The sequence below is a fragment of the Siphateles boraxobius genome, unplaced genomic scaffold (assembly GCF_051911475.1).
Source record: "Siphateles boraxobius isolate OS27281-9 unplaced genomic scaffold, OSU_SipBor_1 130, whole genome shotgun sequence".
Classification (NCBI taxonomy): Eukaryota; Metazoa; Chordata; class Actinopteri; order Cypriniformes; family Leuciscidae; genus Siphateles; species Siphateles boraxobius.
Genome location: NW_027508734.1, coordinates 28,328,684 through 28,341,116, shown reverse-complemented (window position 1 = coordinate 28,341,116; position 12,433 = coordinate 28,328,684). Strand labels below are relative to the sequence as shown.

The 12,433-nt window shown below is 45.9% G+C and overlaps 1 protein-coding gene across 1 annotated transcript in view; it reads right to left on the bottom strand.

Moving 5' to 3' along the window:
* The window catches only part of slc7a9 (solute carrier family 7 member 9), a 30,727-nt gene extending 23,627 nt beyond the window's left edge, over positions 1-7,100 (bottom strand). Inside the window, exon 1 of the mRNA XM_077228995.1 lies at positions 7,078-7,100. The gene's annotated coding sequence lies outside the window, so the exon portion shown is untranslated. The remainder of the gene's footprint in view (positions 1-7,077) is intronic.
* Positions 7,101-12,433: the final 5,333 nt, after the last annotated feature.

Here is a 12,433-nt window from a genome sequence, read left to right as displayed (position 1 = left end):
CGGCCAAAGCGGGTTTTATATATATGTAAATATAACCGGCAACAGCGGGTTTATGCATGAATACAACCAGCCAGCAGCGGGTTTTATATATATATGTGAATTTGATAGTGCACAGTAATATATGACAAGACCAGCCACCGACGGGTCTTAATCATACCGAAAGCACCTTCGCCTGCAGGGAAGGCACTTCCCTATTATAGAAACTCATAAATGTGGAAGGCGAGGACCAGCCGGCCGCATCACAAATATCACTAATGGGAATGCCAGATGACCAAGCCCATGACGAGACATACCTCTGGTCGTATGGGCCTTGATACCTATAGGGCAAACTTGACCCGCTGCGGTATAAGCCATAGAAATAGCATCCACTATCCATCTAGACAGTCTTTGCTTAGTGACTGGATCCCCCTTGGATCTACCACCAAAGCAGACAAAAAGCTGTTCTGATTGTCTAAAAGACGCAGAAAGCTCCCGATAGATTCTCAGCGCTCAGACAGGGCAGAGAAGATTAACCTCTCCATCCTCTGCAGAAGGAGGGAGGGCTGATAATGTCACCACCTGTGCTCTGAACAGTGTTGAGAGCACTTTAGGAACGTAACCATGTCTGGGCTTGAGGATGACTCTGGAGTCATCTGGACCCAACTCCAAACATGCAGGGCTCACAGAGAGCGCCTGCAGATCTCCCACTCGTTTGATAGATGCCAACGCCATAAGGAGAGCGGTCTTCAGCGAGAGGGTTTTTAGATCAACCGATTGGAGCGGTTCGAAAGGCGGACCTTTCAGAGCCCCCAGGACCGTGGAGAGGTCCAGAGGCGGCACAGACGGAGGCCTGGAGGGGTTCATTCTCCTCGCACCTTTCAGGAATCTTACGACCAGGTCGTTTCTTCCCAGTGACTGGCCAGCCGTCAGAACATGATGTGCTGCTATGGCTGCCACATACACTTTGAGCGTGGACGGGGAGCAACCCGCGTCCAGCAGCTCCTGTAAGAATGAGCGAACCACTGATATCACACATGACTCTGGGTCAGCCTGATTTTTCGAGCACCAGCTGGAAAAACCTGACCATTTTGAAGCATACAGGCGCCGAGTCGACGGGGCCCTGGCTTCAGATATAGTGCTTAAAACCTTCTCAGGAAGGTCCTTGGGTACCCGTTGAGGGGCCAAACATGAAGGGCCCATAAATCGGGTCTCGGATGCCACAATGTCCCGTTCACCTGTGTGAGGAGGTCTTTCCTCAGTGGGACAGGCCATGGGATTGTGTCCGATAACTGAACTAGTTCCGGGAACCACGATCTGGTTTTCCAGAGAGGGGCCACCAGAAGGACTGGGCACCCGCTCTCTCTGACCCGTTTGATGACTTGTGGAATCATCGAGACGGGGGGGGGGAAAGGCATAAAAGGGACGGTTGGGCCAGACATGGGCCAGCGCGTCCCTGTTCTTCGAGAAGAACAATTTGCAGTGGGTGTTGATTCTCGAGGCGAAAAGGTCGATTTCGGCCTCGCCAAACACCTTCCATATTAGACTGACCGTCTGTGGGTTCAGGGACCACTCGCCGAGGGGAGTGTTGTCCCATGAAAGCATATTCGCGCCCACATTCTGGACGCCCGGGATATGCGCTGCTCTCAGAGAGCTCAGGTTGGTTTGTGCCCATATAGAGGAGGTCTCTCGCCATCGCATGCAGGTTCCCTGACCTGATGCCCCCCTGGCGATTCATGTAGGCCACCACTGACGTATTGTCTGTGCGGACTAAGACGTAGTGACCTCTGAGGTTCGACAGAAATGCCTTCAGGGCCAACCCAACTGCTTTCATCTCCAGACAGTTGATATTTAAGCTCTGCTCCGTGCTCGACCAGAGGCCGGATGCAGGCATGCCCTCGTGCAGCGCTCCCCAACCCAGGTTGGACGCATCTGTAAGAACCACTTTCCTCCTGGAAATTGTTCCCATTGTCACCCCCTCGTGGTGCCAGTTCTGAGCCCGCCAGGGAATCAGGGTTCTTAAACAACCGTGATTCACCATAACGCGCAAGCTGCCTGACTGCCATGCATGAGTTGGCACACAGCGTTTCAGCCAATGCTGCATCGGGCGCATGCGCAGTAATCCCATGCGGAGTACTGGCGATGCTGCTGCCATGAGACCAAGCAGTTTCTGAAATTTCTTCAGTGGCGCGCGCTCGCGCAATCTGAAAGTGCCTGCAAGCGCTCGCACCGAGAGCGCGCGCTCTGTGTGAGTCACGCTGTCATAGCTCTCGAGTCTAAAACTGTGCCCAGAAAGATCATGCTCTGGCTGGGGGTTAGTTTGCTTTTTGAAACATTGATTGTGAAACCCAGGCATTTTAGATGGCCGAGAATCAAATCCCTGTGAGCTAATAGCTCGATTCTCGACTGTGCCCGCACCAGCCAGTCGTCGAGATAATTTAACATGCGCACTCCCTGAAATCTCAGAGGAGAAAGCGCTGCATCCATACACTTCGTGAATGTACGGGGTGCCAACGATAGACCGATCGGCAGAACGGTGTATTGATAAGCCCGGCCCTCGAAGGCGAATCTCAAGAATGGCCTGTGACGAGGATTTATTTGAATGTGAAAGTAAGCATCTTTCAGATCCATTGTGACAAACCAATCCCCCGGGCGCACTTGCGCGAGGATATGTTTGATAGTTAACAATTTGAACGGCCGTCTCATGAGAGCTTTGTTCAAATGTCTCAAATCTAGAATGGGTCTGAGACCACCGTCTTTTTTCGGAATCAGAAAATAGCGGCTGTAAAAACCCATATTTTTTAGCGCGGGGGGGACTAATTCTATCGCCCCTTTTGCTAATAGATTTTGTACTTCGGTGCGAAGCACGTGACCCACGTTGCTTCTCACCGAAGTCTCGAGAACCGCCTGAAATTCCGGGGGTCTGCGAGCGAATTGGAGCGAGTAACCTCGCTTTATAGTGTTTATGACCCAACTCGATACATCGGGGATAGCTTGCCAGGCTAGAACCCGTGTGGCTAGGGCTTGACACACTGATTGGGGCTGGTCACCTAACGTAGGGGGACCTGATACCCTTATATTGTGATTTGTGCACACATTGAGTATTGGACTGACTGTACAAGCATTTGCGTGTGGGGAAGTCAGTGTTACAACGGGGGAGGGGCCACCTAGTGAAGGGGGACCGTGAACCCATATATTGTGATTTGTGCACACATTGAATGTTGGACTGACTGCACAAGCATTTGCGTGTGGGGAAGTCAGTGTTACAACAGGGGAGGGACCGCCTAGTGAAGGGGAACCGTGAACCCATGTGTTGTGCTTGTGAAACTGATAGCTAACATTTTGAACGGCCGTCTCATGAGAGCTTTGTTCAAATGTCTCAGATCTAGAGTGGGTCTGAGGCCGCCGTCATTTTTCGGAATTAGAAAATAGCGGCTGTAAAAACCCGTATGTTTTAGCACAGGGGGGACTAATTCTATCACCCCTTTTGCTAATGAATTCTGTACATCGGTGGGAAGCATGTGACCCACGTTGCTTCTCACCGAAGTCTCGAGAACCGCCTGAAACTTTGGGGGTCTGCGAGCGAATTGGAGCGAGTTGCCTCGCTTTATAGCGTTTATAACTCAACTCGACACATCGGGGATAGCTTGCCAGGCTATAACCCGTGTGGCTAGGGCTTGACACACTGATTGGGACGGGCCGCCTAACATAGGGGGACCTGATGCCCTTATATTGTGATTTTTGCACACATTGAGTGTTGGACTGACTGTACAAGCATTTGCGCGTGGGGAAGTCAGTGTTACAACAGGGGAGGGGCCGCCTAGTGAAGGGGGACCGTGAACCCATATATTGTGATTTGTGCACACATTGAATGTTGGACTGACTGCACAAGCATTTGCGTGTGGGGAAGTCAGTGTTAAAACAGGGGAGGGGCCGCCTAGTGAAGGGGGACCGTGAACCCATATATTGTGATTTGTGCACACATTGAATGTTGGACTGACTGCACAAGCATTTGCGTGTGGGGAAGTCAGTGTTAAAACAGGGGAGGGGCCGCCTAGTGAAGGGGGACCATGAACCCATATATTGTGATTTGTGCACACATTGAATGTTGGACTGACTGCACAAGCATTTGCGTGTGGGGAAGTCAGTGTTACAACAAGGGAGGGGCCGCCTAGTGAAGGGGGACCGTGAACCCATGTGTTGTGCTCGTGTGCTTTATTTGGGTCGCCGTGAAAACGGCGTTTGTTTGCAAAGACGCGCTCACTGCTGCGGGCCTGTTTACAATAATAAAATCCCCAGCCGCCTGAACTGTACAGGGGGCTGTGGGAAGTTTTGCTGGCTTCTTTGAGGGTGGTCCGGCAAGCGCGGGACACGTGCCCTCTCTTTCCTTTGCGTGCTAGGACGGCTTTGGCGGGAAGCGTTCGGCATCAGCCGCAGGGCGGGGCTGAGAGGCCTGTTTCGCGGGCTTTGCTGGTCGGCGCCAGCTAGCACGGTTAGTTCCACTCGAGCTCGAGGTCCGCGACGGCCTGTGTTAGGATCCGAAGCATTTCACCGTCGGAGTTAGTCCTGCCTCGCTGGGTCCGCCGAAAGAGACGAGGCCCGCCACGTGGTGGTGGGGGGGCGCTGATCTCCCTCGAACGGGACCGGAGATGACTGAGCTGGAGTGAGTGAAGCACGCGGGGACGTGGCCGGCGTGCATTCACAAACGTCCGTGCTCTCTGGATGCCGTTGGCTGCGGCGCTTCTTCTTCCTCGGCTGAAGTAGGGCCGGAGAAGGGAGCGCGGGTGATGCGGCGCCGCCGTCTCGAGAGAGAGCTAACGTTAGCCGAGTTCGCAGCACGGAGATAGGCATGCACGCGCAGGCCGCACATCCGCCGACAGAGAGTGCATTCTCTGCGTGGTAGAGTCCCAGGCATGAAATGCAGCTCGCGTGTTCGTAGGCCTCGCATAACACGAGGCATATGGAACAACGCTGATACAGATATAAACACATAATAAACAGATATTGAAAAGGATATCGCCGGATAGCCACAGGAGAGACGGCGTCAGGAGAAACACGGTTGAGATGTGTAGTCTGCTGAACTGTAGCTCGCTCAGGCTGAAGGCTTGTTCGACGGCGAAGGCTCAATAAATGGTCAGAGACGTGAAGTTTGTCGCTGAAGGAGTAAAATCTGCTATAATGGCGAATTCGGGGACTATTATAGACTGAGGTCACGCCCCCTTGGCGGGCTCTGACGTGTATGACGCAGAGTGATCTCATTGGTTGCACGTCAGAGGCGCCTGCGCCATTGGATGTGCAGTTGCCGCAGCGCAGCCTATGAGCGAGCCAGACGCTCATGTTCTAGCTGTGCAGCTGCAAATGCGCTTTACATAAAGGCTTCAGTAAATCGAGGAAAAGGAGTTTCCCCACTGCGTATAGCTACGCAATACGAAGTGACCGTTCGAAAGGGAACTAACATTGTTCCAAGCAGCTAGTCCCATTTGCAGTTTCCATTGTAAGCTCAGCAACACAGTTCAATAAATCCACTTGAGAAACGTTGAAATAAAAGATGAAAATCTCCGGTTTTTATTCCTTGGTTTCCGGTTTACAAAAGAAAAAGTGAGCTGATTAATACACTTATTATAATGGATAATGAAATAAGAAATTCCTAATAGAAATAGCTATAAGTTAGAAGTTATCAGGTAAGAAAACCGTTCGCTTCCACAGCTCTCAATATCTGCGACACGTAATGAAAATCAACATAATGTAATCTGAGTTGGCCTGTTCTTAAAGAGGCAGTACACTATTTTTACCAATCCTACAAGCACATAAATTATAGTATGCTTTTAACCTTTTAAGTATAATTTAACATTTTTAACCATTACATGAACTTCTAAATGAAATGATTTACCTGTTTAACATAAATTCTTATTCACATTACTATGAATTATACTTTGGCCTCTACAGGTTTCATTTAGTATAAAACAGAGAAATTAATCTGCCATCACTGGCAAAATGAAAGAAAGACACTATATGAAAGGAAATCCCATATTCACATTTATTATGGTTGTACAATAATAATCTATAAAGTAGCTAATGGTAAAATGTAGTGAGTGGCAGCCTACAGGAAGTGTTGAAAGTGAAGAAAGTAACAGTGACATAATGTTATTAAACTGGTGTGTATCAAAGCACATGAAGTCATGGTAATAATAGCTTACTTTAGAAAATCTACCCTGGTGTTTTTTTCTTACATTTGCTGAATGAAAGGCCACCACTGGCTGCAGGCTCCAGACCCTTCACAAGTGTACATCAATAGAGTGATTGAGCGCTTGAAAGGGACCCAGCTGACCTTACAGTGAGATGTTAACCTAGATAAGAAACAAACAACTCAAGACATCCCAGAAGACAGGTACTAAACTTTAAAAAGCTTTTCCAGGGACTTTAACTGTTCAACAGGATCTGTAAATCCTCAAAGTCTGAGTAACTATGTGATGTTTTTTCTAGGTTTTGATTTATCTAGGTGGCCTGTCACAAAATCTGTCACAGATTCATCAGAACGTTACAGACTAATCAGGTAATCATATAAAATTTTGATCATTCTCCGAAAATACATTTTTCTTTATATTATTGAATAGGTAGTATTTGTGACTTCAACTGTATTTCCAGTCACTCCTCAGGCTTTTTGACATTTGCTTAATTGATTTAATAACAATGTCCAACAGATGGCAGCACTACTTTTCGTATCTTCTATAAGCTCCACTGATGAAACAGGCCAACATCAGGTCATTCTGATGAGCATTATTTTAGTTGTACTGTTGTATTCCTTATTTTGGATTCAAGAAGTAAATGTTAATGAGGAATTCTAGGCATACAAGTGAAAAGCCTTAAAGGTTGTATCAGTGATTTCAGGCCCAAAAATAAACGTCTAATCTTTCCTAACGATCCGCTAGCTGCCCGCCCCATAAGCATGCCGTCCAAATACCGCGTCTCTGTAGGTTTTTCTATTCTCAAAACTGATGACTAATGGCCCTTCTAGAAAAGTGAAAGGGTGAGTAATAGAATAGTGGGAGAATAAGACAGAGAGGCAGAGAGGTGTACGGTATGTATGTGTGTTTTGCTCACTGGTTGTGAGGGAATTCGAGGCGCAGCATCGGTATGTCCTCGTCATTTTTCTCTGCTGTCAGAACCTCAGTCCACTGGGTCTGTGGAAGGGAACAAGTGACCAGAGCTATAGGCTACTTCATATGCTCATAAGCATACAGACACTCATTCACACACAGTGCTTTTCTTCCACTTATGTGATAGGTTGTAGCTCTTTGCAGACAGTCGTCCTACATTTCATCCTAAAAAAATAGATTCCTGATTTATAACATACTAAAGCACTTCAGGTCTGTTCTATCTCTCCAGTTCATGGGGTTCACACTATCAGATCACAAATCTGTGACATAAACAAAACTCTACTGCAGTCATACATATATTATAACAAACATGCTCCAATGAGTAAAAATCAACAAAACTAAGATGTAACCACTAAAGCACAAGAATTGACTATTTGTAATACTACACAACTGCTAATCTAGGTCATTTAGAATCAGTACCCTACTGCACAACCAGTAGTGCTCTATTTCTGTTGTGAGCTCGCGCACATGTCATGCACACGGACTGTAGTTCTGTGACACTGTAACAACAGAAGTTCTGATTGAATGAGGTTTGTTTTGAGCATAGTGATTGCTGGGTTATAATTTTACTCTAAAATATTCCAGTGCCATTATGGAGAGAATAACTATTGGACTGTCCTAATTATTCTGCAACAGTCTGACAGGCGTTTTTTAAAAAAATCGATCAGGTGTATGCAACTGTCTGGTTTTATTGCTGTCTCGCTAGTTTTGTCCTGACCACAGCTGATTGGCTTTAGAACTCATCGTTTATCAATGGAATTAAGATTTATCTCCTCAGGAGAGCTTCACATCAGCATTTTATAGAAGCTACTTAAAACAAAAAACCTCCAGGCAACAAACTTTTTTTTTGGCCCCAGGATAGAAAAATAACAAAAAATGTAACATTAAATAAAATTAAAAATTACCAAAAAGAAAATGTGTCATTCACAGGGTTCTCAAGTTGCATCAAAAGCTTGGAGTGAGATAACATGCGGTTAGGGGAGGAGCCCTAATGGAGTCCCGCCCCCCAATTGTTTATAATTAAACAGCACAAATTGAAATGAGAACAATTGATAAATCTGATAAATGACAGAGCAATTCATCACATCAAATTTACTCTTTAATGTTATATTTCAAAATTACAAAAATATAAAAAAATGCTCCAAACAGTTTGGAAAAACAAATCTTTTTGCTTTTTCCCTGACATCTTTGAAAATTACAAATGCAATGGCAATGATTAATGTGTTTTGACAGGATATACAATATTACATATTGATATGTATTATTAATACATGTAGCCTTAATGTAACTAGAAAGACTATTAATGCAGTATAATATAAAATTTTAAATAAAATGAAGAAATACATCTTCATTCCTTCCCATAACGTTACCCACTAACATTTCCCTTAGTTTCAGATAACGTAAGCTAGCCAAACTGAGCCAAAGCTTCTGGCCTGGTTGTTAAATGTTAGACGAGCTTTCTTCCAAATTACCTTCTCCATCACGAAGTGTGTTCGCGCGATGTTGTTGGTTACCTAGTAACGTGACTGAGAATGTTCCGTCATGTCGTTGTGTGAGGGGGGGTGGAAGTTAATGTTTTTGATCACCTCTATCCCAGTCGGCGTTTTTAAATAAGTTGCCATCACGCACCAGCACTTTTGATCATTTTCACAACTTTCATGGCCCCCACCCCCAGAATATTTTGTTGTATGAATACATAACATGCAATATATCAAAAGAATAAACAGAGCCTCTTCTTCAAAGTTTTTTTCGCTTTATTCTATAGCTTCATGCATTCTTTTTTAATCAACAATTGAATGTGGGTAATTTTCATAAAAAAAAGCAACATTTTGTACAAAAAGCTGAGAAAATAATAAAAATTTTATACAGTGACCATACTATACCTACTAATAGTGATATTAAAACACATTTTAGGCTTAATGTTATGAAATGTGCATTGTGCAAAAAAGAATACTCCAAATAAAGAGTAATTATAATTTTATATCAGTAAGTCTCGATATGTCAGTAATGTTACCGGATTTGTAGGCTATTTTTAATACATATTGGTAAAGTTTTTTTCCAGACGTTTACAAAACAACCTGTGTAAGTGAACTTCGTGTGGTTTTGACACTAAAGATGATTCAGTTTAGTACACTCGCTGTGACAGCTGGTTTCAGTGAGCGCGGTCGTAAAAATACTCGGTTACGCACGTAAACTCAGTTCCCTGAGTTAGGGAACGAGTATTGCGTAGCTATACGCAGTGGGGAAACTCCTTTTCCTTGATTTACAAAAGCCTTTATGTAAAGGGCTTTTGCAGCAGCACAGCTAGAACATGAGCGTCTGGCTCGCTCATAGGCTGCGCTGCGGCAACTGCACATCCAATGGCGCGGGCGCCTTTGACGTGCAACCAATGAGAACACTCTGCGTCATACACGTCAGAGCCCGCCAAGGGGGCGTGGCCTCAGTCTATAATAGTCCCCGAATTCGCCATTATAGCAGGTTTAACGACTGAAGCGACAACTTGCCATGTTACCATACTGCGGCTGGCTACGCAATACTCATTCCCTTACTCAGGGAACTGAGGTTACGTGAGTAACCGAGTAGTTCCCTTTTGAACGGTCACTTCGTATTGCGTAGCTATACGCAGTGGGGACGCCATGCAAAACGCCGCACTGAGTAACTGGCTGCAACTGCAACTCAGAACCCCTGAGCATACAGAACAGGCCATAACCGCATAATTATGTATAAATAGACCAGACACCGTCAGGTCTAAAATAGTATACATCAGTTAGAAATAACCCAATATTCTACACCAATGAACCCAGACACTGTCGGGGTTATTAGTATACGAACATATAACCAGTCAAGTGGGTTTATATATGAAATTATAACCAGCCAAAGCGGGTTTATATATGTATGGAATATAACCAGCAAAGAGGGTTTTATATATGTCATATAACCGGCCAAAAGCGGGTTTTATATATGTCATATAACCGGCCAAAAGCGGGTTTTATATATGTAAATATAACCAGCAACAGCGGGTTTATGCATGAAATACAACCGGCCAGCAGCGGGTTTTATATATATATATGTGAATGTGATTGTGCACAGTAATATATGACAAGATCGGCCACCGACGGGTCTTAATCATACCGAAAGCACCTTCGCCTGCAGGGAAGGCACTTCCATATTATAAAAACTCATAAATGTTGTAGGCTAGGACAAGCCGGCCGCATCACAAATATCACTAATGGGAATGCCAGATGACCAAGCCCATGACGAGGCCATACCTCTGGTCGAATGGGCCTGGATGCCTATAGGGCAAACTTGACCCGCTGCGGTATGAGCCATAGAAATAGCATCCACTATCCATCTAGACAGTCTTTGCTTAGTGACTGGATCCCCCTTGGATCTACCAACAAAGCAGACAAAAAGCTGTTCTGATTGTCTAAAAGACGCAGAACGCTCCAGATAGATTCTCAGCGCTCAGACAGGGCAGAGAAGATTAACCTCTCCATCCTCTGCAGAAGGAGGGAGGGCTGATAACGTCACCACCTGTGCTCTGAACGGTGTTGAGAGCAGTTTAGGAAGATAACCATGTCTGGGCTTCTGGAGTGCCTGACTCTGGAGTCATCTGGACCCAACTCCAAACATGCAGGGCTCACAGAGAGCGCCTGCAGATCTCCCACTCTTGGCCTCTATATATACACTCTATATTGGATAGATACCAAGGCCATAAGGAGAGCGGTCTTCAGCGAGAGGGGTTTTAGATCAACCGATTGGAGCGGTTCAAAAGGCGGACCTTTCAGAGCCCCCAGGACCGGGGAGAGGTCCCAAGACGGCACGGATGGAGGTCTGGATGAGTTCATTCTCCTAGCACCTTTAAGGAATCTCACGACCAGGTCGTTTCTTCCCATTGACTGGCTAGCCACCAGAACATGATGTGTAGCTATGGCTGCCACATACACTTTGAGCGTGGACGGGGAGCGACCCGCATCCAGCAGCTCCTGTAAGAATGAGAGAACCACAGATATCTCACATGACTCTGGGTCAGCCTGATTTTTCGAACACCAGCTGGAAAAACCTGACCATTTCAAAGCATAAAGGCGCCGAGTCGACAGGGCCCTGACTTTAGATATAGTGCTTAAGACCTTCTCAGGAAGGTCTTTGGGTACCCGTTGAGGGGCCAAACATGGAGGGCCCATAAATCGGGTCTCGGATGCCACAATGTCCCGTTCGCCTGTGTGAGGAGGTCTTTCCTCAGAGGAACAGGCCATGGGATTGTGTCCGATAAAAGAACCAGTTCCGGGAACCATGGTTTGATTTTCCAGAGAGGGGCCACCAGAAGGACTGGGCACCCGCTCTCTCTGACCCGTTTGATGACTTGTGGAATCATCGAGACGGGGGGAAAGGCATAAAGGGGACGGTTGGGCCAGACATGGGCCCGCGAGTCCCTGTCCTTCGAGAAGAACAATTTGCAGTGGGTGTTGATTCTCGAGGCGAACAGGTCGACTTCGGCCACGCCAAACACCTTCCATATCAGACTGACTGTCTGTGGGTTCAGGGACCACTCGCCGAGGGGAGTGTTGCCCCGTGAAAGCATATCCGCGCCCACATTCTGAACGCCCGGTATATGCGCTGCTTTCAGAGAGCTCAGGTTGGTTTGTGCCCATAAGAGGAGGTCTCTCGCCATCGCAAGCAGGTTTCCTGACCTGATGCCCCCCGAGATTTTTCTCACCGGCCTTTTGCATCTGACAGTGTCCGCACTGTGTGTGTGTGTGTGTGTGTGTGTGTGTGTGTGCATGACACCCGATATCCTGGCATTCCTGAGCACGCTATATAAATGGGGATAGTGAGAAAAAGAGTTTTTCTAATAATGCTACATATCTCACACTAAAGTTGAAACACATTGATCTTTTAAAAAGTATATAAATGAAATGGTTAATAAAATATCTTTTCAAAACACAAAATAAATAAATAAATTTTCACCTTGGTTGAAGAACTAAATCTACCACCATGTGTCTGGCCTCGTGGGTATAAGGGTTTGATTTAATGGAAGTTGTGAAGGTTTTATGTTTGAACTTTGACACGTGGCTTCGCAGGATCTCCCTCCATATTCCAGAGGAGAGGGGATTGCTGAGGACGGTGAAAGTGAGAAAAGAGTTTTTCTAATAATGCCACATATTTTACACTAAAGTTGAAACACATTCTGTTCTTTAAAAGTATATAAATGAAATGTTTATAAAATTTACATTTAGTCATTTACAAGTATATATGAAACGGTTATAACATTTACATTTAGTCATTTACAAATATATTAT